General features: G+C 39.6%; 1 long non-coding RNA gene across 1 annotated transcript in view; it reads right to left on the bottom strand.

The window, feature by feature from the left end:
- Positions 1-9,871: 9,871 nt before the first annotated feature.
- LOC123612342 (uncharacterized) overlaps positions 9,872-27,823 on the bottom strand; it is an 80,162-nt gene continuing 62,210 nt past the window's right edge. Inside the window, exon 6 of the long non-coding RNA XR_012511374.1 lies at positions 9,872-17,949. This is a non-coding gene — a long non-coding RNA (uncharacterized LOC123612342). The remainder of the gene's footprint in view (positions 17,950-27,823) is intronic.

The raw sequence follows: 27,823 nt of genomic DNA on the forward strand, positions 1-27,823 counted from the left end.
AGGACCAGGACTCTGAAGTTTCTTGCTGGAGCAACTGGACAGGGAGTAAGACAAGAAAGGAAGGAGTAGGAATAGGTTTATGGGAGGAAGAGAATGGGTTCAACCTCAGATATATTGAATTTCAAGCATCTACAGCTTTTCAAATGGGGATGTTTAGTAGGCAGATAAGTAGGGGAAAAAGGATCTCTGGAGAAGAGTCTGGCCAAGAGAAAAAGAGGCAGGAGTCACAAGTGTCTGGTGGGTAGTAAAGGCTTTGGTGCAGATGAAAATGCCCAGGGGCGGCACACAGCAAGGGAGGAGGAGACAGTGGGGACAGAGCTCAGCATAAAGGGAAGGCAGCACTAAGGAGTCATCAAGGTGCTTGAGGAAAACTGAGAGGCTGAAGAAAGTCTTCATAGGAGGGTGTGGTCAGTAGTGCCAAAAGCAGATGAGCTAGCAAGAGGGTCCAGGGGCTCTTGGATGAGGCAACAAGGAAGGTCCTAGAGCTGCAGAAGTTTCAGGGAGCCAGACTGCAGAGGGTGCAGAGAGTAGGAGTTAGGCAAAGGGAAGGACTAGGCAAAAAATGGAGATGATGATTGCAAGAAGTTCTGCAGAAAGGAAAGGAAAAAGAGGGGATCAAATGGAAGATTTCTTGTTACTTGCTTCTTGTTTGTTTTAATGGGGAACACATGAGGATATTTGTACCCCCAAAGGAAGGGAAACCAGAGGAGAGAACAAGTGCATAGCTCAGGGGAAGTCAGACCCAGAGGCGGTGGGGAGCCATTGGATCAAAGCTCCAGGTGGGAGAGTTAGAACTGGTGGTGGGTAAGGGCTCTTGTTCTCCAAGTCAGGAAAGGGGGAAGCAGGTAAGAAAAGAAGCTTTAGACACGTTTGGAAGTGGAAGTCAAAAAGACACTCACTTTAGTTTGTACTCTAAACTCTGAAGAAGGAAACTCCCCAACCCAACCCAACCCGTTGGCAAAGTTGGCATGGATGGCCCAAGACTTGATGCAACCAGGAGATTCATGTAAGTTTATGGGTGTATAAGAAATTGACACCGTAACACTAGGCTATTTGCATATGGTGCGGATCTCAACGAAAAATGAGAGAGTTTGGAATTCCATTCCTATTCAGAGCATTTATTTATAGTAAATTTTACATCCATGTTCCAAGGAGCTTATTAATCTTTTATCTCCTCATCTGTTAAGTAACAACAAGCTATTCCTCAGTGATGTCAGTCTCTAGGATTAAACCAGAGGTGTGGTGAGGTGCTGAAAAGGAAATCATACTTATGATGGACACTAGGGAAAATCAGGCTCATAGGATCATTCATTAAAATCCCTACTCACATTTTTATTATGTCAAATCACTTCAAAATTATTACCAAACTATTTACTATGGAACAGAAAATGTAGTTAAATTAAAAGTGGTCAGTCCCCTGGACTAAAATGCAAAAATAGTTTTACAGCAAGCCTTGAACTTAATTTGAGTTCAAAGTATTAGGTCACTTTACCATTAACTTTCAGACTGTTTCCTATTGAGAAGGCTAAAATATTCAAATATTTTCTATTTTTTCAAAATCCGTGTGAGGATACTACAAATGTGTGAAAAAATTGCATAAGTAATTGATAGGCTGCTTCTTTGAACCTGAACTTAATTTGTATACTTTCGCATGAAGATTGTTTAGAACAGGTAATAAGATGTTTAAATTACTCTTTAAAAGAAGAGCAAGATACTCTTCAAACAAATGACAATAAAATTTGCCAAGCTTGGGTCTGAGTATCAGAGAGAACTGTGAAGAAAAAATGAAAAAAAAAAAAAGATGAAATAATAAAAGATGAAACATTTTAGAAACAATTAACATAGTGAGTATAAATTTTGGATAACTTGAATAAAATTGGCTATGTTTCATTTAAAACTCTAAAAGTGAATATATTATTAAACAAATCACAGTTTATCAAGTTTTTAAAGTATATGCTTTACAGAATAAAAGAACGTCTTTATCAAATGCCTATGAGATATATCTATCATCTTCTCATTTGTGTCATATGTTAAATCTTTGTTGTTTATAATTTTGTGTTAAAAAAAATCACCTGTTCTCTTCTACCTTCCAGTGACCACATTATTAATGCCGGTATTCAGTCCACCAAATCGGTGTTTACTTATAATGTGTGTTTTCTACATTCTTTTACCTCGGATTCAATTTTGCAGTTGTACTGAGAAACAATAAGTTCCCCAATGCCAAACCTCTTTTATCCACCTACTAATTACTTTAAATCAGGAAGATCTTTAATCTGGAAGTCCAGTACCACTTGTGCAAGCACTTTGCCCCGTTGAACAAAACAAACAGAAACATACTGAAGTGTTTAGCGGATTCTATTATAGTTACTAACTTCCATGTCGCACATTTTTAAAAAGTGACTTCTATTTAAATGATTCGGGTAAATAAGATTTTAGTTGATATTGTCTTATCAATTAAGAAATTTCAGAAACACATACTAAGGGGACACAGTTTCAAGTAAAACGTATTATTTGGTAGATGAATTCTAGGTGAAGAACACATCAAAAAGGTTAATGTGTGCAAAGGAGAGACAGTTCCTGAATCAGAAATGCTTTATGCTTATATAGGAATGTACTCGTTGCAAGAAAACAACAGAGAAGGCAAATTTTAAGAGGAAAGTAAGAATCACATACAGAGCATAATACACCGATAAACATCTAAGTAAACTGAACATATAAAAGAACTGAGATAATATCTTCTTTCTGCTAGTGACTCACCACATGGCTACAGTATTTTAATTTCACCAGTGGTACCTGCAGGTTACTGGCTTAGACAAGAATCACAGCTGAAGTTGTGAGCTGTTTTTATCGACTTCACAATTTTTTCCTTTATCTGACGACTGTAGCTTAGAATGACTTGGTGAGCTTCAGGTGGTCCAAAAGGTGAATTGAAAGACAGCAGAACTACAGAGATGCTGAACTGAGCATAATTTGTATAGTTCTAGCCATTTAAGTTTCGGACTAAATAAAATTATTTCTGTGATTTCTTACATATTTCAGTTTGAGATATTGATGATGAAGGAAATGTGGAGGAGCATAAAGAACATTCCATTTTTAAAATTTCACTTCAGGCAAATTCTACTGAGAAGATTTTTCCTATATTAGATGCCTCAGAATCACTTTAAGAGCTCTGTACAAAGCGGGTTCCTGAGGCCCATCTTGAGAGCTTCCAAGCCAGTGGGTCTGGGGTGGAGCCAGGATCTTTATTCTAACAAGCACCCCTGGGGATTCTGAGGCAGGGGGGCCTCACATCTTGAGAACAACTGAAGCTCGCTCATCCTTACAATTCTGCCAGTCCTCGGGTCATTGCCGAAAGGTGCCGCGGCCAGCTGAGCTTGAGGGTGCCGTCCTAATGGTCAACGACCCACTGCCCACCCCCCCACCACATGCACATATGTAAGAACCCAAGAGATACTCCCAATAAACAGATATTTTAACAACACATTTATTAAAAATTCATAGCTCCCATCAGTTGTCAATTGTATCTAAGAAGATATAAATATAGCAAGGTTTCAAAATAATTTGCAAAATTTAAGCCTAAGCGATACACTGGACTGAGCTAAGGTTACTGACTAAAGTTCCTTCCTAGGATGACCCTGGTGTATTTGAACCCAGCTCCACAGTATCCGGTGTCAGCTGGTTCTGGGCCGTGATAATAAGATAAAACTTTCTTTACCTCAAAGGATGGTTCTCTTTAATCTATAGAATACAAATCCTCTTTTGCTTTAAGATTAAGCCATATATGAACTATTTTCTTAAACATTGAGATACTAAATTTTTTCTCTTGCTCTCTGGTCTTCAAATCCTCTAAAACAACACTCACTGAAATAAAGACAAATATGTTTCACTAAGAAGTTATCCAGAAAGACTTCCCTCCTATTTTATTCCTCATTCTGAACTGAGAGCTCTGTAGTATTAGGGCAGATGTTTTATAGAATGTTCTCAGTACAACTGCAAAATTGAATCTGAGGTAACAGAATGTAAACAATACACATTATAAGTAAACACCGATTTGGTGGATTAAATACTGGCATTAATAATGTGGTCAATGGAAGGTAGAGAATTAGGTGATTTTTTCGAACACAAAATTAAAAACAACAGAGATTTAACGTATGACACAGATAAGAAGACTGATAGATATATCTCATAGGCATTTGATAAAGATGTTCTTTTATTCTGTAAAGCATATACTTGAAAAACTTGATAAGCTGTGATTTGTTTAATAATATATTCACTTTTAGATTATCTCTTATTTTTTTTAAATGAAGCATAGCCAATTTTATTCAAATTCCCCAAAATTTATACTCAATATGTTAGTTGCTTCTAAAATGTTTCATCTTTTATTATTATTTCATCTTTCTTTTTTGTTCATTTTTTCTTTACAGTTCTCTCTGATACTCAGATCCAAGCTTGGCTAATTTTATTGTCATTTACTTGAAAAGTATCTTGCTCTTCTTTTAAAGTGTAATTTAAACATCTTATTACCTGTTCTGGTGGTAGCAAGCAAGATGTCTATACACATGGCATATATGGTGTAAATCATGAGGCTGGTATCAGGATGAATTTTTTTTTTCCTCTGATTTTTTTTTTTTGGCCTTTGAGCCTTTGATCAGATACCATGAAGTATATACTGAAGTCAGAATATCTCAATAGGCAGTATTCTGAAAGTGAAATTGTTCACAGGGAAGATTTACTAACGATCATAACACAAAGTTATATTGTACCTTCTGTCCAGTGTTCATTGCACTTAGAATGTGGGAAAAATATATATGTATGCGCTGTGGGACACTGCGGGGTGGCCGGTCCATAATATGTGGGTTGGTAAAAGAATTTACCAGAGATAAAGTATGGGAATAGAAAGGAGTTTATTGGGACATGCTGCCATAGACAGCAGGGGGCCACACAGAAGAGAGGTGTCTGTGTGAGCACCGAGGGCTGGTAGTTGGGCTATTTTATAAGGTCTGGTCACAAGGTGCCTGATTGGTTTGTGCGCAAGTCTGGTTGCAGGTGATGCAAGAAGTTTAGAGTCTGTGAAGGGCGGTGGGGTTTATGACTCTAAGGTGGGCGGAAACAAGCCAGCCTGAGCTATCATGAGATTAGGCATTACCTAGGGCTATTAGTTTGTTAGGGGAAACATGCCCAGTAAAGAATGTACTTTATCTGTTGAGGGATCACAGGCAGATGTCTGAGGGCCCAGGAATGGGAGGCCATTGGACTTTGAAGGACATCAGAGGGCCCAACAGTATGCACACACACATATCATATAATAGTATGGACTAATGGACTATTTTATATATGTGTGTATTTCTGTCTATGTGTGCATGAATGGAAATTGTTCAGAGAAGATCCACACTGTCTAGGGCAGCGTGAAACAGGCTATTGGGACCAAGATGTGTATCTGTGAAAGGAGCAAGGCAAAAATGGGGAAACTGAATGAAAAGGGAAAGGTAGCTGAACTGCTTGGAGGTAAATTCACTGTCATCTAGTAACAAAATATTTTCCTTTACTTATGATATTTTAAACAGTGCTTTGGTTAATTTATTGAATAATAACATGGAAACCAGTGAATATAATTGAAGCTATGCAAGGATGTATAAAAATAATACAATTATTATGGAAGTAGAATAAATATATTGATGGATTGCACAGGCACTAATATAGGAATTTATACATTGAATTTTTTTTTCTGTCATTAAGACTGATAGAAGACAGTTTCATCATCGATGTCTTGAAAGTAATTTTTTCCATTTTGTTTTGATGTCTACACGCAGGATATATTGTGTTAATCAAAAGATTGGTACCAGATTTTCTTTTTCCCTCTCCAACTTTTTACCTTCGAGGAACTGAAACTAGTCTTTGATTTTTTTTTTTCCAACTATGCAATTTCAGCTACCAATTTTACATAGTATTAAATACCTTCCTTATTACTCAAATGAATAAAGGCCATATTTAAGAGCAATTTCTAAATGTTGTTATTTCAAGCAAAAATTAATTTTAAATAGGAGAACCTGCCCTAGGTTACTATTTCCTTTGTAAGTTGATGATTGTTAATATAAATTTGACTCATTTTTTTTCTATGTACATATAGCCAGGTGGAATGTGGACTTAATGAGATTCAAAGACTTAATGAGATTCAAAGTTATATAAGAACTGTTATTAATCATACTTCCATAATAACTGAAATTATATTCACACATAAGTCTGCTTGTGAATTTCAGGTGATACAGAATTCTCCCCAGGCTTCTTTCATTTATTTTTTGATTTATGGACAAATACGGACAAATACTAGTATATGTACTAGTCTTCCATAACAATCCAGGGCAGTCTGTGACAAGAGAATAATATAAGATCTTTTAGAAGCTCAAAGAAGGAGGAAATGTTGGCCAAGATTGATTCATATTATGTAAAGTGGAATCACTTTAAGCACATCAGTGCTAGGTCAGGGCAAAGCCCCAAACCCACATGTAGTGATTCCGGAAAACATGGGGTGTGAGAGGATGGCCATGTCCCAGGTCTTGGTTGAGTCCCTGAGACAAGTCCCACCAAGTGAGGGTCCTTGGCTTCATGCAGGAAAGAATTCAAGAGTGAACCATAGTTGAATAAAGGTAGATTTGTTCAGAGAGGCGTACACTCCATAGACAGAGTGTAGGCCGTCTCAGAAGGCAAGAGAGAGAGCGACCATGAGGTGTGGGGTTGTTAGTTTTTATGGGCTTGGTAATTTCCTATGCTAATGAGTAGAAGGATTATTCCAACTACTTTCGGGAAGGGGCAGGGATTCCCAGGAATTGGGCCAACGCCCAATTTTTGACCTTTTATGGTCAGCCTCAGAAATGTCAAGACCAGCTTCGAGGTTGACCATAAAAGGTCAAAGAGTGGGCAGTGGCCCAGTTCTTGGGAATCCCCACCCCTTCCCCAGGGTAGTGAGAATGGTCCTCCCACTTGTTAGCATATGAAGCTACCGAGCCCATAAAAGCTGGCAACACCATGCCTGGCCTCACCTTTTCACTCCCTCCTCTTTGGAGACAGCCTGCACTCTGTCTGTGGAGTATGTACCTACTTTTACTTTAAACTGAGCACCCAACCCTGACACCTTGTGGCCTCTCTCTCGCCTTCTGAAACAGCCTGCACTCTATGCAGTATGTATCTCTCTAAATAAATCTACCATAAGTCAAAAAAAATTTAAAAAAAAAGAACTGTCATGGCATCTGTGGGAGTGCCATTTACCATGCTAATATATTACAATGAGCATATAATGAAGCTCAAGGTCTATTGGAAGTCAAATCTCCCACCATCCTGGGCCCCCAGGTCTATTGGGAGTTGACTTTTCCACCATCTTGGTGCTAATTGCTGTGTTATTCCTTTACTGGCTGTGCCCTGCCCTCTTCCTTCCTGTCTCAGTACCACACAACCCATCATACTTTAGAAGTATCAGTGTCCAACTAATGCAAGAGAGGAATGGTGCAGAGAGAGAAGCTGTGAATGAGATTAACAATTTATTTACTGAAACAGATCACTAAACTTCAGATAACTAAGAATCAAGGTACTAATCTTAATATTTAAAACCTACAAAAATATTTTACCAGATTCTTGAAAAACAGAAGTTCCAGTCTCCTGTTCAAACTAGCAGCAAACTAAGCTTAAGATACTCACACTATTAAAATCTGGATCACTTTAAGCACATCAGGGCTGGATCAAGGCAAAGCCTCAAACCCACATGCACCTCACGTCCCATTATACCTCGGAAGCATAAATGCCCAACTCTGCAAAAAGAAATGCACAGGAGAACGTCTGTCTCCTGGTTGCAGAGAGGAAGCCTGTGGCAGGCGTTCCTCTGGTGAGGTGAGGTGATGGAGCATAGTGGTCCACAGCACAGACTGGGGAGCTAGCCTGCTTGGGTTTGAATCTGGCTCAACTACTATGCCCTTTGGTAAATTATTTCATCATTGTGTGCTGTACTTCCCACCTGGTATCATAAGAAGGTTGTGAGGAGGAATAAGTGAATTCGTAAGTGCTGAAAAACCCTGAAGGGGTCAAACAGACTTCCACTAAATAAGTAAGACCCATTGAATGCATTGATACAGCTCAATATACATTCACGAAGTCCTTCTATATACAGGACACTGTGCTGGGGTTTACATGCTACTTCCGACAAGGATCTTTACTATGGTCTGTATAAAATTATCTGTGACTCTGATGCAAGCTCGTTTCTTAAGATCTTCACCAGGAAGGGTGAGTACTTGACTGACTCATCAGAGAAGGTGTGTTTTTATTTCCCATGAGATTGCTAATCTGACGAGCAAATCTGACTGACTACTTCTCTCTGGACCCAAACGGGCACTGTGCCCTGTCATTGTGAGTGACTTCCCAGGCACCCAGTCTGCCCGTCTGCCTCCCTTTACCCCACACCCACCCTGCAATGGGAACGTGAACATCTGGGGTGCTGAGCACGCACCCTGAAAGCTCACTGTTGGGAAAAGGGTTTTAGGAAAAGTGAAAGTACTGAAAAAAAAATGTGATGGAGAGGAGGGAAAATATGTCAGGAAGATAAACTAGTGACACAAAGAGGGAACTAGGTCAGAAAAAAAGAAGAAGAAATAAGTCTGAACACAAGACTATAGGAAGCAAGAGAGGAGATTCTACGAAAAATCAGTTGAGTTCAATGAGAAGTGGAAGAAGGAAAAGGAGTTGGGAGGTGATGGGTGAGAGAGTCGCTGTGAGGGTTCCATGAGTCAGTACGTGAAAAGCGCAGCTGCGCTTGGTAAGTGGTGGACCCGGTACAAGGGCTAGTCATGACCGGGGCTGCACTGGAGAGAAACCAATGGAAGAGCCAAAGGTCAGAAAGCGCATTAGCTACCATGTTCCAGGGGAATAGAGGAGCGCCCATTGAGTACAGTGATGAAACAGGAGACCTTTGCAGTCTTTCACAATTAATGATCATCCCGTGACTGGTATGGTGTATAGCATGTACACACACACTCACACACACATACTATAGTGTGTGTATATATAATTAGCTAGAAAATACCTATGGTTTTTATTACTTTTTTTGTGTGCAAATTGAAGAGGTACTTTTGTTGGCATATCTAAGCCATTCATTTCAAAAAAGTCGTCTTTAAATTACGTGAAGAATAATTTAAAAAAATAAATGTTTATAGAGTAGCATTGCTCCTAACAAATTCTTTTAAATTTCTCTTTTAAAATGTAACATACTTTAAATTTGACAAAAGCTCGTAAAAACAGAAAGCTCCTCTGTTTTGGCTGACCTAGCATACCTAGACACAATGGGGTGCCTTCTTAATTGCTTCCTTCAATATGCTGAGCTTGGTTTCAGTATTCACTAGAGATCAGACGTCCAGGAGAATTTCCTGTTAAGTTGGCTAAATTTTTATTAGTGAATTATATGGAAAAATAGAACATTATCAACTGATTATAGGTAGTCTCTGGAAAGTATTAAATGAAAACACAAGAAAGAAAATGTCTCTGCATAGAATTAGCCATAGCAGCAATAGATGATCAGACGAAATCCCAAAACATGCTAGTGAAATTCAGCCCTCTGGTTGGCCAGTGTTGGTAATGATTGGCACCATATGGGTTTGCTCAAAGCAACTAGAAACAATTTACTCCTTTCTTAGTGAAGTTACCAAATGGCCCCCAGGAAAGTAGATGTTTTTCTCCAATTTTATTTACCCCCAAAATAAAAATCTTAAATTTAAATGTATTCTGACTTTCACAATTTCATTGTGATTGAACACACCTAGGAAACGATGCTACACAAAGACAATCCTAGCAGCTTTAAAAGTCAATCTAAACATTGTTATTCAAACATATTTGGAGATGTTTCGTGTGGTGTTCTCCAGTACTGACAGGAAACATTATGTCCCAATTACTCCACTATGATGAATTTATCGGGAAGAATGACAAACCAAAGTCTTTGTTCTCAGGAAAATTTCAGCACTCCGTTTGTGTGTGTGTGTGTGTGTGTGTGTGTGTGTGGTGAGGGAGGTGGGTGGGTTGTGGTATCACTGATCAGAAGGTAAGCCATGTGGTGGCCACATGGTTCTCTAGTTAACAAAATCAGAAATTGCTTTTCTAGGTCTACACATTTCCTAGAATTTGGTTCTTCAAAGAATAATTTCCATGATTATCCAAATATTGATAATAACCATATTATTTTTTAATTATTGTATTCTGGGGTAGTATTTAAATTCAGCACCCCATGCTGCTGGTGCTATTTAGCCCAAATGCCCAACTGATTAGGGCAAGTTGTTAATGAGCATAAAATTGGAATTACACAGGGTAGTTAGTTTTTCAGTCTCTAGTGCAATGGCTCTATTCTCAGGACATCCTACAGATAACAAAGGGGGCAGTGTGAGGGTGGCGAGGAACTGGTAGGAACCTTATGGACATCCTTAGAGATCAATGAATATATCATATCTGCTTAAATATTTAAGGTAAAGAGTGGGTGGGTGATTTAGACTTTAAGATACTATGTGTTTTAGTAAAATCTCCTGAGGAAATCCATTGTGGGCATAAATCTACACACACAAGATTAAACTTCATTTAATGTTGAATATTTAAGAAACTATTACATTCTTAGGGAATGCACTTTATTACTTTACTGAAGTATTGAATATTCACTGAAACAGAAATGCAAGAGCAATAGAATAAATAAGGCTTGCTTTTTGTGACAAAATACCTTCATTTGATGCAAATTAATTTCCTTAGGGACAGAAGAGTTTTTCTTTAAAGACAGAAAACTAAAAAAAAAAAAATTAGAAACATGAAAAATGTATATTTTCCTAAAATACTTTTATTTAATTACATAACTGTTTATAAATGATATTCACAATGTGTGTGAAAAAAACCAATGGAATGTATCTTTCCACCCACACAAAAATGAAACTTAAAAAGTAAAACTTTAGGAACTAAGACATCGTAACATAATGCTTATAATTTCCTCCTACAAATTAAATAAAATTTTCTAACCTTTCCTCCAATGGCTTTACTTTCCATTTTCAAAACATCATTCCCCAAATTATACAATTTAGTAGTTCAAAGTATTTTATAGTGACCCCCCAAACTCTCTCAAAAAAGAAGTCAATATATTTAAAGATTTCCTTCACTAAAGATATTTTCTTATTGAAAAATATATTCTCTTCAGTACTAAATATGACCTACAAATTGATACTAAACATCTATGAAAAAGTGATCTAAGAGTCACAAATATTTATTGAGGATCAACTATGTGTTGCTGCCCGCAGGAAAGAATGTAAGGACAGGATGGATGAAGAACAAAACATACTCCCAATCCTTCAAGAAGGTGATGGTGCCAGAAAGGAGAGCCAGCAGCTTTACTGCAAGATCGGCAGACAAGCCAAAGCAAGGCAGAAAGCAATTAAACAGTGAAAAATGGAGATTTCTTCGCTTGGAAGAATTAAGGACCATTCACAAGGAGAGGGTCATTTGAACTAGGGTTAGTAAAGGTAGATGTGAGTATTTGGTTGTGAGAAGATGGATGGAAAAGGACAGGTTTTTAGAAATAGTGAGATCCGAAACACGGACCTGGGAAAGCCCAGCTTACCTTTTGGGGCTTTTAAGGTCGGTGTTCTGTAGTGCAGCAAAGAGGCTCACCATGTCCTGACCAAGGCTCCCGTCCTCAGCCTCATCGGTTTCTCTATCCTACTTGCAAATTCCCTCTCTGTCCCCTGAGCTTGAAGCGCCCTTTCTCTCATTCCCTCCTTCTCACTGGGCCACCCCCTCTCCTCCATCTCAGCACGTTGATTCAACTGGGTCTCTCTCACCTTTGCTTCCAGCTGCTACATGCCGGTCTGCTACCATACACACAAGGCTGGGGTTTGGTGCTCAGCCCCTGGGAGCCTCTAGTCCCGGGGGACCCTCATCTCTCAGTCATGGAATCGACTCTGCATTGTCTGTCTCCCTCCCTGGGGCTTGTTCACAGTTGTTTTTCCAGTCTGATCACAGAGCCCAACACACTGTAGGTACACGATAAATATTTACTGGTTATTGAATGAATGGAAGAAATGACCTCAGTTGACTGAAATGTAGGGTGAATGATAAAATAAATAAACCAAGATAGACTAGAGAAGCTTATAGAGGGCAAGAATGCTATGTGTGGTAGTCGTTAGTGTCACTTGCCAAATATTTCGGTTCAACATAAGCCCTCTTTTGGGGCATATAATTGCGTTAGGTAGTTAGATAAGTCGGGGGCACTGGGCAGATAAAGTGGAGGAGGGGGAGGAGGGTCCAGAAGATAGCAGTAGGCCCGCCTCCAGCATAAAGGGGCTTTGCTTTCTGTAAACGAGTGCCAGCAAGAATCCGGTTGGAACCTGACAGCCACAACTGTGCAGTAGTGACAAGGACCTAACCAGACATGACCCAGTGCTCATTGTAATATAATCAGCATTGCAGGTTAGGCCCCCATGGGTTTTTCTGTGTGCATCACCGGTAAAGACATTTGCAAAAGGGGATGAACATGACTGAGCGCTCCAGGGGCAAGAGCTGTCAATCAAGAGACCACTGCTAAGCGAGGGTACAAGAGAAGGGGGCAAACAAAGACCATTGCTACACCCCCTTGGATCAGCCCACCTCCCATTCTTGGAGGGGTGCTTCCCTTTGCTAATCAAGCCTTTAAAATCTTTTGCTACACAACGCTTTGTCTCCGATCTGAATTCTTATCTTTTGGGTATGACAAGAACTGGGGTCTTTTCCCTTCTCCTTTTGGGGTAACAATTGCACTTCCTGTCCCTCTTGTGTTGAGATGGGATCATATGACTAGTTCTAGCCACTAAGTTTTAAGTAGAAGTGACCTGTGTCATTTCCTGGTCAAAGTATTTCATTGCCAGTTCAAGACACTCCAGAGCTCTCTCTTCCCTTTGGCATGAGTCCATCAGCCTGAGTTCCTGAGCCACTAAAAATGAGCAGTCTTCCTGCTGACATGTGATGAACACATAACATGAGCAAAAAAAAAAAAAAAAATTATTTTTATCCACTGAGATTTATGAATTGCTTGCTAATGCAGCATTACTATCTAATTTATCCTGTCCATTGTACCATGCTAAAGAATTAGATGTTTGGAACATTCATTAGGTAAATCATTAGGTGCCATTAAGAATCTCCTATTTTTTAGGGGCTGGGTGGTAAACAAGAGAATAATCTATCAGAGCTGGGTTTCAAGAAAACTAGTTTAGGCATTCTTTTTAATGATGGATTTGAAAAAAAAAAAAAAAAAGATGAGCTGAAGTCAAGGAGAGCAACTAGGATGCTATTATAGTAGTTTGGGGTCTATATTTCCCAAACTTAGGCTCTACATGGAACTCTCTTTCAGAAGACATAAATTGATGTAATATCAGAAAAATGCTTCCACGGTAAAATAATTCTGAAAAATGCTATATATTAAATTATATTGCCTTTTAATGGTATTTGAAATATATATTTAGCCAATTAAAGTTTCAGAGAGGCTGCTAATTGGAAGGAGGTTCTTCAACTGATCTCTAGTATCTACCTCCCAGGCTCCTTTGGTCCTGTTCAGCCAGTTCTTGATTTGTGTGTGTTTGTTTAGCATACCTCTGTTAACCTCTGATAGAGTACTTGATAGCAGACTGGAAAATACTGGTCTACGGGGATGCGCACACCAGCTCGGTGACAGTGGAAATGACATAAAATGGAATATTTAAAATCTTTGAGGGAGATTTATCAGACTTGGTGACTTATTGGATTTGATGACCAGAGAAAGATCGGAAAAGACTGAGCTTTGCAACTTGGGCAACTAGGAAAGTGGTAGTATCACTGACGTTGGTAGGAAAGAAAATAGTAGAAGCTGGCGTTGGAAGACAAGGAGACAGATTAACTCAAAAAATATTTGTATGGTTCCTACAATGTGCTGAGCACTGTGCTCGGTATTGGACCACAGATATGATGGACACAGTCTATTTTCCAATGGACCTTTAAGTCCTCACTCAATCATCAATTTCTTTACTATCCAATTAACATTTCTAAAACACTAGATTCTAGAGCAGAAATTAAATAAGAAACCATTGTTGTCTTCACAGAGCCCCTAGGATGGTCATAGAGACATTCACCCATAAAAATTATTCCCAAACTTAAAGTGCTATAAGAGAAACACACTAAAACGTTGTAGGTTTTATTTTGTTGAATTTAAGGAGTGATAGTGAACTATTGGATGGAGTTACCTGTCAGGCAGCTGGCAGTCTGGCCTGGAGTTCAAGAGAAGGGTTGTGGTTAGTTAGGTGTGTAGGTTTGCAGATCATTCACTTAATTGAGAAGAAGGCTAAGTACAGTGAGTGGAGTGCAGCCAATCCTGTATCCAGGGTATGGGAAAAGGATGAGGAAAAGGAGCCTGGAAGATGAAACAGCCAGGATCCTATGCAGGCACAGAGATGGAAATGTTAACGTGAAGCGCAGGACAACGAAGATGCCCGTATAGTGTTGGTTGGCCCTAGTCTTGGGAACTTCAAGAGGCCACTGAAGCAATGGGAGAAGGAATGACCTTCTGTCAGGGGCATATCAAGGATCCAGTTTTGCAGAATAATGCAAGGAATTTGAAGAGTGAGTGATTGGGCAACAGACCATGGAGGAAATCTTCAAGGGAACAGAACTGGGGACTGGAAACCAGATCATGAGTGTCTTAGGAGCCAGTGGATGATGAAGAAATAAAATGCAATGTTAATTTGAGGGGCTAAGTAGCAGGTTTAAGAGTTTTTGTTTTTACTTTTATTTGGTATTTGGGATAGAAAAATCAAGCAATTAAAAAAAAAGTTTGCTCGCTTTATTTTATTTATTTTATTTTTAAAAGTTTATTGCTAACAGAAGTACTGGGGATTGAACCCAGGACCTCGTGCATGCTAAGCAGGTGTTCTACCGCTGAGCTATACGCCCCTCACACCCCACCCCCAAGCACTTTTCTCAAGGGAAGAAGGGACTGGCAACGCACTGAAGATGCAAGAGACTGAGTTGGGATGGATGGGACCAACACCTTGGGTGGAGCTGTTGTTACCCTTGGAAAGATTTCTTTCTCTGAGAAGGTAGGAAGGAGAACAGGGTGGGCACACATGGAGGGAATTTGACAAAGTTTCTGTTGAATGATATGAAGAGTCTGAGAAAACAAGAATGTGAAATTATGGCAGTAACTGAGTGGTTCTGAGAACCAAAAATGTCTGGGACAGTAACTAGTGGGAACGCAGCTGGGAGTCAACTAGAGTGCACTACAAATGTTGTCAACCGTCGGTGTGCCGTGGGAATGTTATGTGAGGTTCCTCCAGGTTTTGCAGGACTGTCTTGTGTATTACAGGAAGTTTAGCATCACTGGCTCCTGTCCACTCAGTGCCAGTATTGTTTCCCCTGTCACTGTGATAACCAAAAAAAAACACTCCCATTGGGTGCGAAGGGATAAATTGGGAATTTGAAAAATTGCACCTCTTGGGGAGTGACGGAAATGTGAGCTATCTTGATTGTGGTGGTGGTTTCATTGGCGTATACGTCTATCAAAATTCATCAAAGTGTACATCTGAAGTACGTGTAGTTTACCGTAGAGGAACCAAACCACAGTAAAGGCGTTAAAAAATAAAATAAAATTGTAGTAATAACTTAAAAAAAACACTCCCATGAATTTCTGAATGCCCTGAGATGAAAGTCACTTACCTGACATTAGATGGCCTGACATTACAATGCAATCAAATCACACTGGATACAGGCTTCCCCAGTAACACTTAGAAACCCAAGATCAGAGTTCAGTAGTTTTAAAAGCTTTATTAAAGAGACAGTAACAGAAATGTTCCTAGATGTTTTTCTCCCACTGAATGAGGATATTTATACCATCCCTGACCAACCTCCATAGATCTGTTTCCAGTTAGAGCAATTGCTAAGCACACACAGCATTTCAGAGCCACATACAGTTGCACAGGAGATTAATTATTGCTGATTCAGAGACATTTTTATAGGCAATGTATGTGTAAGCCCTGATCCAAAGCCTGGTTTTATAAGCCTGGCCCTTGGCCCAGGATGTGGGGGTGGGGAGAGGCCAGAGTAAAAGCCCCACAAAGGAGGCTAAAAAGGCAATCAGAGGACTCAGCCTGGAAGAGAGGCCCTGCTCAGGTCTCCGGGCAGAGCACTGATTTTCTGCACAAACACGGCTCAGGGCTGGGGAGTGAAAATATAGCTGCTGATCTGTCCCAACAGAGTCCAACAAATATGAACAGAGAAGGCTTGTGCCCGCCCAGAGAGAGAGAAGGTCTAAGTTTAATAGAGCTCATTGAAACAGCTTACAGGAAGTAATAGTAATAGCTCGAGGCTAGACCTCAGCCTCTGCTTATCTGGCTGTTTTATGTTCCTTAAGAAATTCTTGGTAGGCTGCTAACTCATCTGATCATGTTCTCAGCCCTCCCTGTTTGGCTAAGATGGTAGGTTTCAACCTGCCAACAGCTTCGCCCTGTTCTGACTGGGTCTACTGCACCACAGTCCTCTGCTGAGCCTTGCCCCAGTGACTCTTCAGTTGCAAGCCGGGCCCATTTCAAACTCTCCTCTCACTCAAAACACTGATGGGGATCTGTCTGGTTTTGGTCCCTGCCTGTCTTCCCCAAACTCTTGCAAAAACTGCAATGCTCTGCCTTCTAAAGGTTGTTTATCAAACTGCAGCAGCGCATTCCAGCGCTAACAGCTACTGATTTGACATTTTCAAACATCAAACATAAGCCAGAGCACTTCATAAAACCCACCTAGAGTGTGAGGGAGTGCCAACTGGCTTAATTTGGGGGTTAAGCAGTGCCAAAAATAATGTAGAGCCTCACTGTTGCTTTTAGTCAGGCATAGAATGCTAACGAACTAAAGGAAAGGAAACTTGCAATGTTGTTAAGTAGGACCACATTCCAAAATCAAGGCTACAGAAAAGATTATTTATATAGAAGTAGTAGCATCTATTATACCACCTTTAGCTTTGAACGTTCTGATGGTTGATTTTGGACAGTAAATAAATTATCTGCTGATTGTTTATTCCAATCCTCTAGTCTTAGATTAAACTGTTAAGATGCATGAATTTCTAAAAGTCAGCTATCAGAAAATGAAAAGAAGCTAAATAATAATGAAATCATCATCTAATTAAAAGAAAAACTGTATAGTGTATTTTTCATTGGAAATGTTAATCATCACTAAAGCAAACAACATAACAAGTCAAACGATAAATATACAGAGTTTTAAAATGTATATGCTATCTCATAATTTTAATATATTTTTATATATTTAAAAACTTTTGAATTTAAAAAAGATAGACTATTCACATTTCACTTAGAGTGAGCAACCAAAAGAAATTTACATTTCATTACTAAGTATTCTCTGGCATATGATTCAATTGTATTAAAATTCTGAAACGGAAGCAGCATTTAAAGGGCCAATATACTATTTCCATCAAGTTTTTCCCTCGCCCACGTCACACAGCTCTCTCCCATCGCCCGGGTTAGTACCTAGACTACCCAGTTTAGCATGTTTCAAAGGGTTCTGTATTGACCTCTAGATGCCCCAAATCTTGCCAATCTAACAGATGTACAAAGAGTGCCAATTTAGTAAGATGGCCCATTCATTCTGAAGGATAAAGATCATGCCTTCTGCTTTTTTTTTCTCCCATAATGTGGGCAAAAGATAAAAGCCCTAGAATCAAAATAGAACTATTGATCTCCTAATTCAAAGCCGACGCCCTCAAATATTTGTAAGTCTCAAATATAGATGTGGTAATTCAGTCACTGAAGTTGAACCATACCTTAGTACTGAATTCCCTTCAGGCTGTTCTTTATGCAGAATATGCTGGAAGTAATCTTCTATGGCTTGAGAAGTTGGAAATTTTTTTCAGGTGTGAGTAGTAGAGGGGGAGCTGGGCTATGACACCTGTTGTACATAAAACATCACATTAACAAGCACATGTACTGAATGTCAATCAAGATGACGATAATTGGAAGTATCTTACTCTGATTCACTGAGGATACTGTGTGTCAGGTGGGTATGGGAGAGACAGAGGGGTCTGGGGGATACCATTGACAAATCATTGCCATCAGGGTGAATTTCCTGCTGATGAATGTCATTCTCCCCGTTTTGTCAATGTCCTGTTTCTCTAATTCAGGGTGGCCAGATTTAGGTATGTCTAATTTAGGGCATATCTAAATATTGCATGGGGCATATTTATACTAAAAATTATTCATTGTTTATCTGAAATTCATATTTTATAAGATATTCTTTATTTTATCTGTCAACTATAATTATCTCAAGGGGTATTAAGAAATTCTAAGAAAATTTACTTTCATTCATTTTCTTTTCAAAACTAAGCATATGATGTATAGTTGTAACTTGCCAAGAAGGGACGGAAGATTGACACAATATCAAATGAAGGATGTTAGAATGTTGACTTCTAAAGACTCTAAGTTTTAGAGGTCAAGAACCTTGACCATCCAGCTCACTCCTCTATTCTCACCCACCACTGATGTTCTAGGGAATGGTAGGGACTAAATTCTTTTTTTTTGAGTAAAAATTAGCAGGTATAAATGTCTCAATTTTTGGCCAATACAAACTCTTCTCTCCTATTATCAGGAATGGAAGATTGACCAAACCATTCCTTTAGGTCACTTCAGCTCAGACAGCTCAAATAACTGCAGTGGGTGATGGTGAGGCACATACACACAAACTATGGCCATTACGCAGATGGCCTGCCAGGTGGAGACGGGGCATCAGTGCAGTGGGTGTTCATAAGACAGCGGACATGGGTACCTTTAAAAGGAGTTTGTACACATGAGTTCTTTTAAGCTTACAAATTTACTAGACGATAGATGTTTAGGTCCACTCTGGTTTTGATATATTATTTTTACTATAGAACAATGGCTTTTACAGTCCATTTATTGAAAAAATAGTCTGGCTATTCTTGGGATTTCAGGAAAGAGATGAATGAATGACATTTTATGAGATTAAAAAGGAGAAAGAACCAGGGACGTTATTCTAAGGAGAAAAGGAAAGGATTCAATAATTTCTGAAGAGGAAAAGAAGGAGAAAGGAGTTTCAAGAATAAGAAGATATTCTTTAAAATATATATAGGAAATATGTATGAATAAGGAAAAACAGAAATACGGTGATAATAATGAGGTATTGTCCTATTTAAAGAACATTAGAGGGAGAAGCAAGATGGGGAGTAGAAGGACGCTTATAGCTCACCCTCTCCCACAAATGCACCAAAACTCACACCTATGGGCCCACTCAGCCAACCAGAGCACCTGCCGAACTCCGACAGAACATCGCCCTCTTCAAAAGACAAAGACGCCAAAAATCTGGTAGGAGAAAAGGAAAAAAGAAAGAAGAAAAAGCAAAACAGTGCAGGACCGGTCCCACAGGGAGGGAGCAGCAAAGGAGGACTGGCACTCTTTTGCTGGGTCTCCCCCCTCCAACGGAGAGGCCAATGGGACGGAGGGAGAGCCTCTAAGGCTCAGATCTGCCCCGAGCACCCCTTGACCAACAGAACTGAGTTAAATGGGCACAAAGGGTCCCCACGACACCCAGCCCGAGATGCAAGCTGGTAGCTGGGGGCCAGGACAGGTCGCCTGAGCCGGGCGGAGGACTGGGGTGGCTGCACTGAGGCAGCCCCGGGGGACTGCAGGGTGCTGCGCACCGTGGCTGGGAGGGGATACGGAGCAGAACAACCTCGGTCCCCCATAAATTGTGAAAAAAGCAAAGCAACATGCCTGATGTGCCCTGGGGGGAGGGGTGCCATAGCCTTTGTCTCCTCAGACCTGCAATGCCATTACTGGAGCTTCTTGCGAGAAGAGAGGCGAGGCACAGCCACAGCTGCCATCTCCTCCTGTGCGCAGCGCCCGGGCGGGGGGGGGGGGGCGAGACCTGAATCTGCACCCGGGGGCTCCGCAACCTCCTAGGCAGGACTGAGATTTGTTTACAACCCGAGGCCGATAGGATCTTTCTGCTCAGAGAACCTGCGCCACCAAGACAAACAAGGAGCTGAGATTTGGCATGGAGCAGGGGCAGGGCCATTTCATGGTCTTCCCCAAGCCCGCCTACGGAGCGTCCACCAGAGGCGGAGAGGGCAGCTGCACAGAGCAGCGGAGTGACCTGCACCAGGAGAGGGCAGGCGGCCCCCCGCCTTCCTGGCAGGAACGCAGCACCTGACCACAGTGCTGGGAGGGGGCGCGATCAGCCCACCTGCCTCACTGGAGCGCAGCATCTGACTGCGGCATTGGGAGGGGGAGTGACCTGCCCGCCCACCAGGTAAGAGCTCAGCACCTAACCCAGTGTTGGGAGAGGGTGCGCTCTGCTAGCCCACAGCCACTGGGGGCAGCATAGACGAGGGCACCAACAGAGGGCCTCTGGAAATAGCAAGCTGAGTACGCAAAACAAGGTGAAGACACAAAGACCTCTCGATAAAATCATTAAGAGCACACAGTCTCCAGAAGTAGATAACTGATACTCCTTAAGCCACAGTGCCAGAGAGATATGAGCAATATAAAGAAGCAGAGGAACCACTCCCAATTAAAAGATCAAGAGAAATCCCCTAAAAGCACGATCAAGGAAATAGGCATTGATGGCCTACTAGATCAAGATTTCAAAAAAGGAGTGATCAAAGTACTGAAGGAACTAAAAGAAATAATGTTTAGAGATATAAAATATGTCAAAAATGAAATAGAAGCTATAAAGAAGAACCAAGTAGAATTAGTCAACTCATTTGCTGAGATGAGAGCTGACCTAAAGACTACAAAGCAGGCTAGATAATGCAGAGGAACGAATAAGTGACCTAGAAGACAGGACAACAGAAAGCACCCAATCAGAACAGCTGAGAGAAAAACAAATAAAAAACAATGAAAACAATATAAGGGACCTATGGGATAATATAAAGTGTGCCAATCTACGCATAACAGGGGTTCCAGAAGGGGAAGAAAGAACAAAGGGGATTGAAAAGATATTTGAAGAAATCATGACTGAAAACTTCCCAAACCTAAACAAATCAGATATCCAAGTACAGGAGGCTCAGAGGGTCCCAAACAGGAAGAACTCAAACAGACCCACACTAAGACATATCCTAATCAAGATGGCAAGAGTCAAGGATAAAGAAATTATCCTAAAGGCAGCAAGAGAAAAACAAAGAGTGGGTTACAAGGGAACCCCCATAAGGCTCTCAGCTGATTTCTCTACACAAACACTACAGGCCAGAAGGGAGTGGCAAGATATGTTCAAAGTCCTGAATGAAAAAAAGATGCAGCCTAGGATACTCTATCCAGCAAGGCTATCCTTTAGAATAGAAGGAGAGATAAAGAACTTCATAGACAAGCAAAAACTAAAAAGAGTTTAGCAACACTAAACCCATGCTAAAAGAAATATTGACAGGTCTACTCTAAATAGAGAAGAAGCAGGATGCTACAAAAATGAGAAACTCATAACTGGAAAGAAGATAACTGCCATGAATTACAAAAAGAATAAACACAAAATTGTAAAAGAAGACATCTAAATCATTAAGAGTGGGAGAGGGAAGCAAGGAAAGCCACTGTGGAAAACAGTATGGAGATTCCTCAAAAGACTAGGAATAGACTTACTGTATGTCCCAGGAATCCTGCTCCTGAGCATACATCCAGAAGGAACCTTACTTCAAAATGACACCTGCACCCCAATGTTCATAGCAGCACTATTTACAATAGCCAAGACATGGAAACAGCCTAAATGTCCATCAAGAGATGACTGAATAAAGAAGATGTGGTATACTTATATGATGGAATACTACTCAGCCACAAAAACCGACAACATAACGCCATTTGCAGCAACATGGATGCCCCTGGAGATTGTCATTCAAAGTGAAGTAAGCCAGAAAGAGAAAGAAAAATACCATATGAGATAGCTCATATGAGGATTCTAAAAAAAGCCAAAAAAAAAAAAAAAACCCAAAATAGAAATACAAAACAGAAACAGACTCATAGACATAGAATACAAACTTGTGGTTGCTAAGGGGGTGGGGGGTAGGAAGGGACAGACTGGGATTTTAAAATGCAGAATAGACAAACCAGATTATACTGTATAGCACAGGGAAATATATACAAGATCTTGTGGTAGCTCATAGCGAAAAAAAAAGAGTGACAATGAATATATATGTGTTCATGTATAACTGAAAAATTGTGCTCTACACTAGAATTTGACACAACATTGTAAAATGACTATTACTCAATAAAAAATGTAAAATGAAAAATAAATAAATAAATAAATAACACAGCAAAAAAAAAAAATATATATATATATATATATATACAGAACATTAGAGAAAAGATGTTTCCCTAAAGGGTGCTCTTAGCAAAAGACCAATTCATAGAAGTGCATTATAATACTGAGACAGGAAGGAAGGGGGCAGGGCACAGTCACTAAAGGAATGACACAGCAATGAGCACCAAGATGGCAGAGAAGTCAACTCCCAATAGACCTTGAGGCCCAAGATGCCAGGAGAGTCAACCTCCAGTGGACTTTGATTTTCATTAAACACATTATAATGTACTCGCATGGTTAATGACATACCCACGGGCGCCATGACAGTTCAGAGGCTAACCATGAAAGGTTGAAGAGAGGGCAGTGGTCCAATTCCTGGGAATCCCCACTTCTTTTCCAAAGTAATTGGAGTAATCCTCCCACTTGTTAGATATAAAAATCAACAACCCCTCACCTCATGGTCACTCTCTCTTTCTTGCCTTCTGAGACGGTCCGCACTCTATGTATCTACTTTTAATTTAACACCTCCCCCCCCCACACACACACCTCATGGCCTCTCTGGCCTTTGGAGATGGCCTACACTTGGTGTATATAGTGTACATCTTTCTCAATAAATCTACTTTTACTCACCAGTCCCCTGACAGCATGGTTCCAATTTCAGTTACCAAGATATATCAACTGGATGTAATTGCAAGATTATCATTCAGTTCATGCACACACCCAAAGTGTGCAGTTGTGTTGCCTCCCTGTCTCTCAGTGACAAATCCACAGGGCATTTTATAAAAATAGATCACCGAGAGAGAGAACTGGCCAAGAAAGATGAAAGTGTAGCAAAGAAAGGACGTATGATACCAGGGCAAGTAAAATTCGGATCAGTTGTAAAGGAATTATAGAAGAAAGAGCTGACAGGAGGAATGCTGACACTGTCAGTACTTGAAAGACCAGATGTGCAGCCAGAGAAAATTGGTAAAGGCAAACTTATCAACATCAGTGAAGAAGTGATTGTGATTAAAAGGATGAAGATATCCCAGAGGAAATGATGCCTGCTTAAAGAAAACCTTCACCCTAAAGGAATTCTTGGAGCTACGTCACAACATTCTTTCACTACAGACCTTTGTCTCCAATCAGAATTCTTTTCTTTCGAGTATGACAAGAACTGGAGTCTTTTCCTTCCCCCTTTGGGGAGACATTACCACGCCCTGACCTCAGGTAAACCACACTAGTACTTCCTGCCATGGTGTGCTACATACTTGTCATATCATCTTCATAGACACACAAAAACACACTGGGAGACAGAATAGATAATGAAAAATGGAGAGAATAACTGCTTTGGCAGAAAATACCAGATAGAGAAAATGAACATACTTTCGAGTCATCAGCTATTGTGGGTAAGTTTGGTGGAGCCAATGTGTCCAGGCTAAAGGTGAGATCTTCCTGAAAGGTTTCAACATGTTCTCCATTAATATAGATATTAACCTGAAAAATATTACTTTTAAGCCAGGAAATGGTGAGGGGGGTGAGACTTTATGAGCAAGTACTTCTCTTCTAGCTTAGCTGGAAGACAAATTGGTCAATTCTTTACCCTCACATTAGAAGTTCTATTTTTGAAGATTTTATGGAACTACCTGGAGCATACTGCTTTGCCACTCTATTTAGTGCAAAAAAACAACCAAACAAACAAAAAACATAACCTGCTTCCAACTTCTCTTTTCTTCTGCTCTGGCAAGCATTCCTCTCTCAGGAGTACCTTCCTCTGCTTGCTGTTGATGAAGAGAGAGTGACAATGAACTCTAGCTGCTAGTCTGGGGCAAACTAAGTCGAAGAGCACCAACAAGTGTGGACCTGCGACTGACACTGGAATCAAAGACTCTTTGTTTCTTGAGAATTGATGACTGGTGGCTGCGTCACCAGCACAGCTCCCTGGAAAAGCATTTCCAGCTTCCTTACGCCGTCCTCCAACAATTGAATCAGATCTGACGCATACCTGTTCTCAGGTGCCAGGGCCTCACGATGGAGCTTTTTGTGTCAAAAACAACATCTGCTTCATTTTTTTATCAGGTGTGTTGAGCCTGGCTCATACACCAATGCACAGTCAACTCACATGGTGGCAGGGAACCTAGAATAGCATGTTTTTTTTGAACTGACTGCATTCGTTTATATGGTTATATGTGGGTGGAACCATATCTCCTTTTTCTTTGTGTCCTAATGCTTAGACAGCCAGTGCCTGCAATATAGAAACACTCAGTAACTGTTGTGCCAAACGTAAGAGTTTTATTTACTTGATTTGCAAAGCAGTTACTCTTGACCTTTTTCATGACCAGTGCAAGTGCTGTGAGAACTGGAACCAAGCTGCACAGAGTAGGCAGGCAATAAATACCAAGACGCTCCATCTACACAGATGGCAACACAGATGGCATCTTCACTCTCATCCCATCCTGTCCAGCCTGCTTAAAATTACTGCTTAGTTCTCCTTCCTTAAGGTTACCAAGGTGAAAGTAACTAATTAACTGTGCCGCTGTCATTTTAATGTACAGACAATTCACGACTTGTTCATGCTTCTCACCATTGCAAGCTCTGGGCAAAACTGAGCTCTCCTGAAATAATAGGTTTCACTTATTTTACAAGGTGATCAGGCAAAAATGGATGCAGCCATACTGAGTGCTATCACCAGGTACTTACCTACGGATTCTCATTCAGGATATGCTTCTTCCAAATGTTAAGAAATATGCAGAAGCAGAGGCATTGACTATTTACTCTGATAAACTATCTTTCAAGTGTTGCCAGATCTCCATCTTTGATACCTATGAATTAGTTTATAATCCATTGCCCTATTGTTTTTGACTTCACAGTGGCTGATGAGAAGATTAAGAGCCTCGATCTTTTCATTAACAGGTGAAGAGGAGGCTTCTTTAAAGCAAATGATTAAAGTAAGTTGTAAATCCCTTTAAAAAATTAGCTTTATACTCATGCCATACATTGACTCATGTCAATTTGTTATGGCCCAAATTTCTAATAACTGCATAAAAAAATCTGCAGATGACATTGGCTGGTGATGCCATGCACTCCTTTTCCATCATGGAACATTTCCATCATTTTCTATGGTCAATGAGATTGGATCATCTTGATGATGATCTAGTTTCTGTGATATTACAGATAACTGAAAACTTGGCAGCCATATTGCCAAAAGTCAAGCTGCCAAGAATCCTGCCAATGAATTCATTAATGAAAAAGATTGTATTCTGTTATTGTACTTTCTCAAACTCTAAGCAATTTGCTTTTCACAACAGAGGGCAATTCAGGAAGGTGACGGTTATAATCCATCACTTAGTGGATTATAAAGGCAAATCCAGAAACTCCTACACAGGGTGTATTTTCTATGGCCTTTGACAAAGATGGAGTAATTCTAAGAAGCTTGTTTTTGAGAAGAGCAGAAGTCTCACATACTTCCATTTGGAGTTTAAGGAGAAAATAGAAAGGGGGAAGAAACTGTTTTAAGAGATAGTGGCTTACAAGTTTTCAGAATGATTGAAAAAACAAGTTCTCTGATACAAGAACCAAATGAATCCCAAACAAGGTAAGAAGGAATGGATAGCTACACAACAGGGTGAAACTGGAGAAGACCAAAGACAAAGAGAAGCCAGGAAAGAGAAGATGCCTTATCACTCAAGGACTGCCAAACTGACAGCTGATTTTTCAGGAGCTATAGTGGAATAATCAAGTGCTACAACATTCAGCCTACAAATATTCCTAGTAAAATTATCACTCAAACAAATATAGACTCATTTTTTAAGCCTTCATTTTTTAGGAGAGTTTTAGGTTCACAGCAAAATTGAGTAACACATACAGGGAGGTTCCATTTACCCTTTACCCTCCCACATACACAGCCTTCCCCACTATCAGCATCATCCACCAGACTTGTATCATTATTACCAAGGATGAACATCATCACCCAGTAGTTTACATTAGGGTTCTCTCTTGGTCTCATACATTCTATGAGTTTGGACATATGTCTTATGACATGTATATATCATTATAGTATCATACAGAGTATTTTTACTGCCCTAAAAATCCTGTGTTTCACCTATTCATTCTTCCCTTCTCCCTAACCCTGGCAACCAGTGATCTTTTTACTGTCCTTATAGTTTCAACTTCTCCAAAATGGCATATAGTTGTAATTATACAGTATGCAGCTTTTACAGATTGGCTCATTTCATTTGGTAATATGCATTTAAGATTCCTCCATGTCTTTTCATGGCTTGACTGGTAATAATATTCCATTGTCTGATATACCACAGTTTATTTATCTGTTCACCTATTGATGGATATCTTGGTTGCTTCCAGGTCTTGGCAGTTATGAATAAAGCTGCCATAAACAACTGTGTGCAGGATTTTGTGTGGACATATGCTTTCAATTCATTTGTGTAACTATCAAGGAACATGATTGTTGGATCGTATGGTAATAGTATGTTTGGTTTTGTAACAAACTGCCAAACTATCTTCCAAAGTAGGTGTACCTTTGTGCATTCTCACCAGCAATAAATGAGAGTTCCTGTTGTTCTACGTCCTCACCAGCATTCAGTAATGTCAATTAAACATTCAGTTAACCCAAAAGAATACAAAAAAAGAAAAGACAAAAAAAAAAAAAACAACCAAAACCCAGAAAGGGTGCAACAAAAAGCCAAAATATGATGGAAATACATCAGACTATATTGGCAAACACAATATGTGTAAACTGACTACTGCAATTAAAAGACAAATGTTACCACTTGGAATCAAACAAACATACAAATTCAGTTGTTTACAATAATCCCATTTAAAGCTTAATGACATAAAAGCAAAAGCATTTAAAAATTTTACTAAATATATACTAATAAAAGTTAGATAATGTAGATATATTAATTTTGACAAAATATACTTAGCAAAAGAAAAGCATTAATAGATACAGAAAAGGATTTTTTTTAAAAAAAAAAGAAAGAAAAATCATTTCTACATAATGAAAAATGTTAAATTCGTAAGTTTGAAACTTGTATGTATTTCATAACATAACTTCAAAATCTATAAAGAAAAAACTGAAATAACTACTATGAGAAACTGAAAAATCTACCGCTGTGGTATAAGATTGTAATACAGTCCTAATACAACACAATACAATAGGTCAAATAGCAAAAAAAAAAAAAAAAAAAAGTCAGAACATAGAAGACCAAGACAATGCATCAGCAAGCCTGAGTTAATGGCTACATGTGTATATATGTATGTATGTGTATATAATAAATACTATATATATACATACATACAATTTTGCACCTACCAATTAGGGAAATATGTATTATTTTTAAGCATACAAGAAATATCTAGGAAACGAAACACATACTAAGGCATAAGACAAATCTCAACAAATTTCAAAAAATTCAATATCTATTGTGTCATTATTTTACCATAACAAAATAAGGTTGGAAACCAATAACAAAATAATACATAAAAAAGTACATTTAGAAATTTAAAACTACACATCTCATGAGTAAAAAGG

The sequence above is a fragment of the Camelus bactrianus genome, chromosome 2 (genome assembly GCF_048773025.1).
Source record: "Camelus bactrianus isolate YW-2024 breed Bactrian camel chromosome 2, ASM4877302v1, whole genome shotgun sequence".
NCBI lineage: Eukaryota > Metazoa > Chordata > Mammalia > Artiodactyla > Camelidae > Camelus > Camelus bactrianus.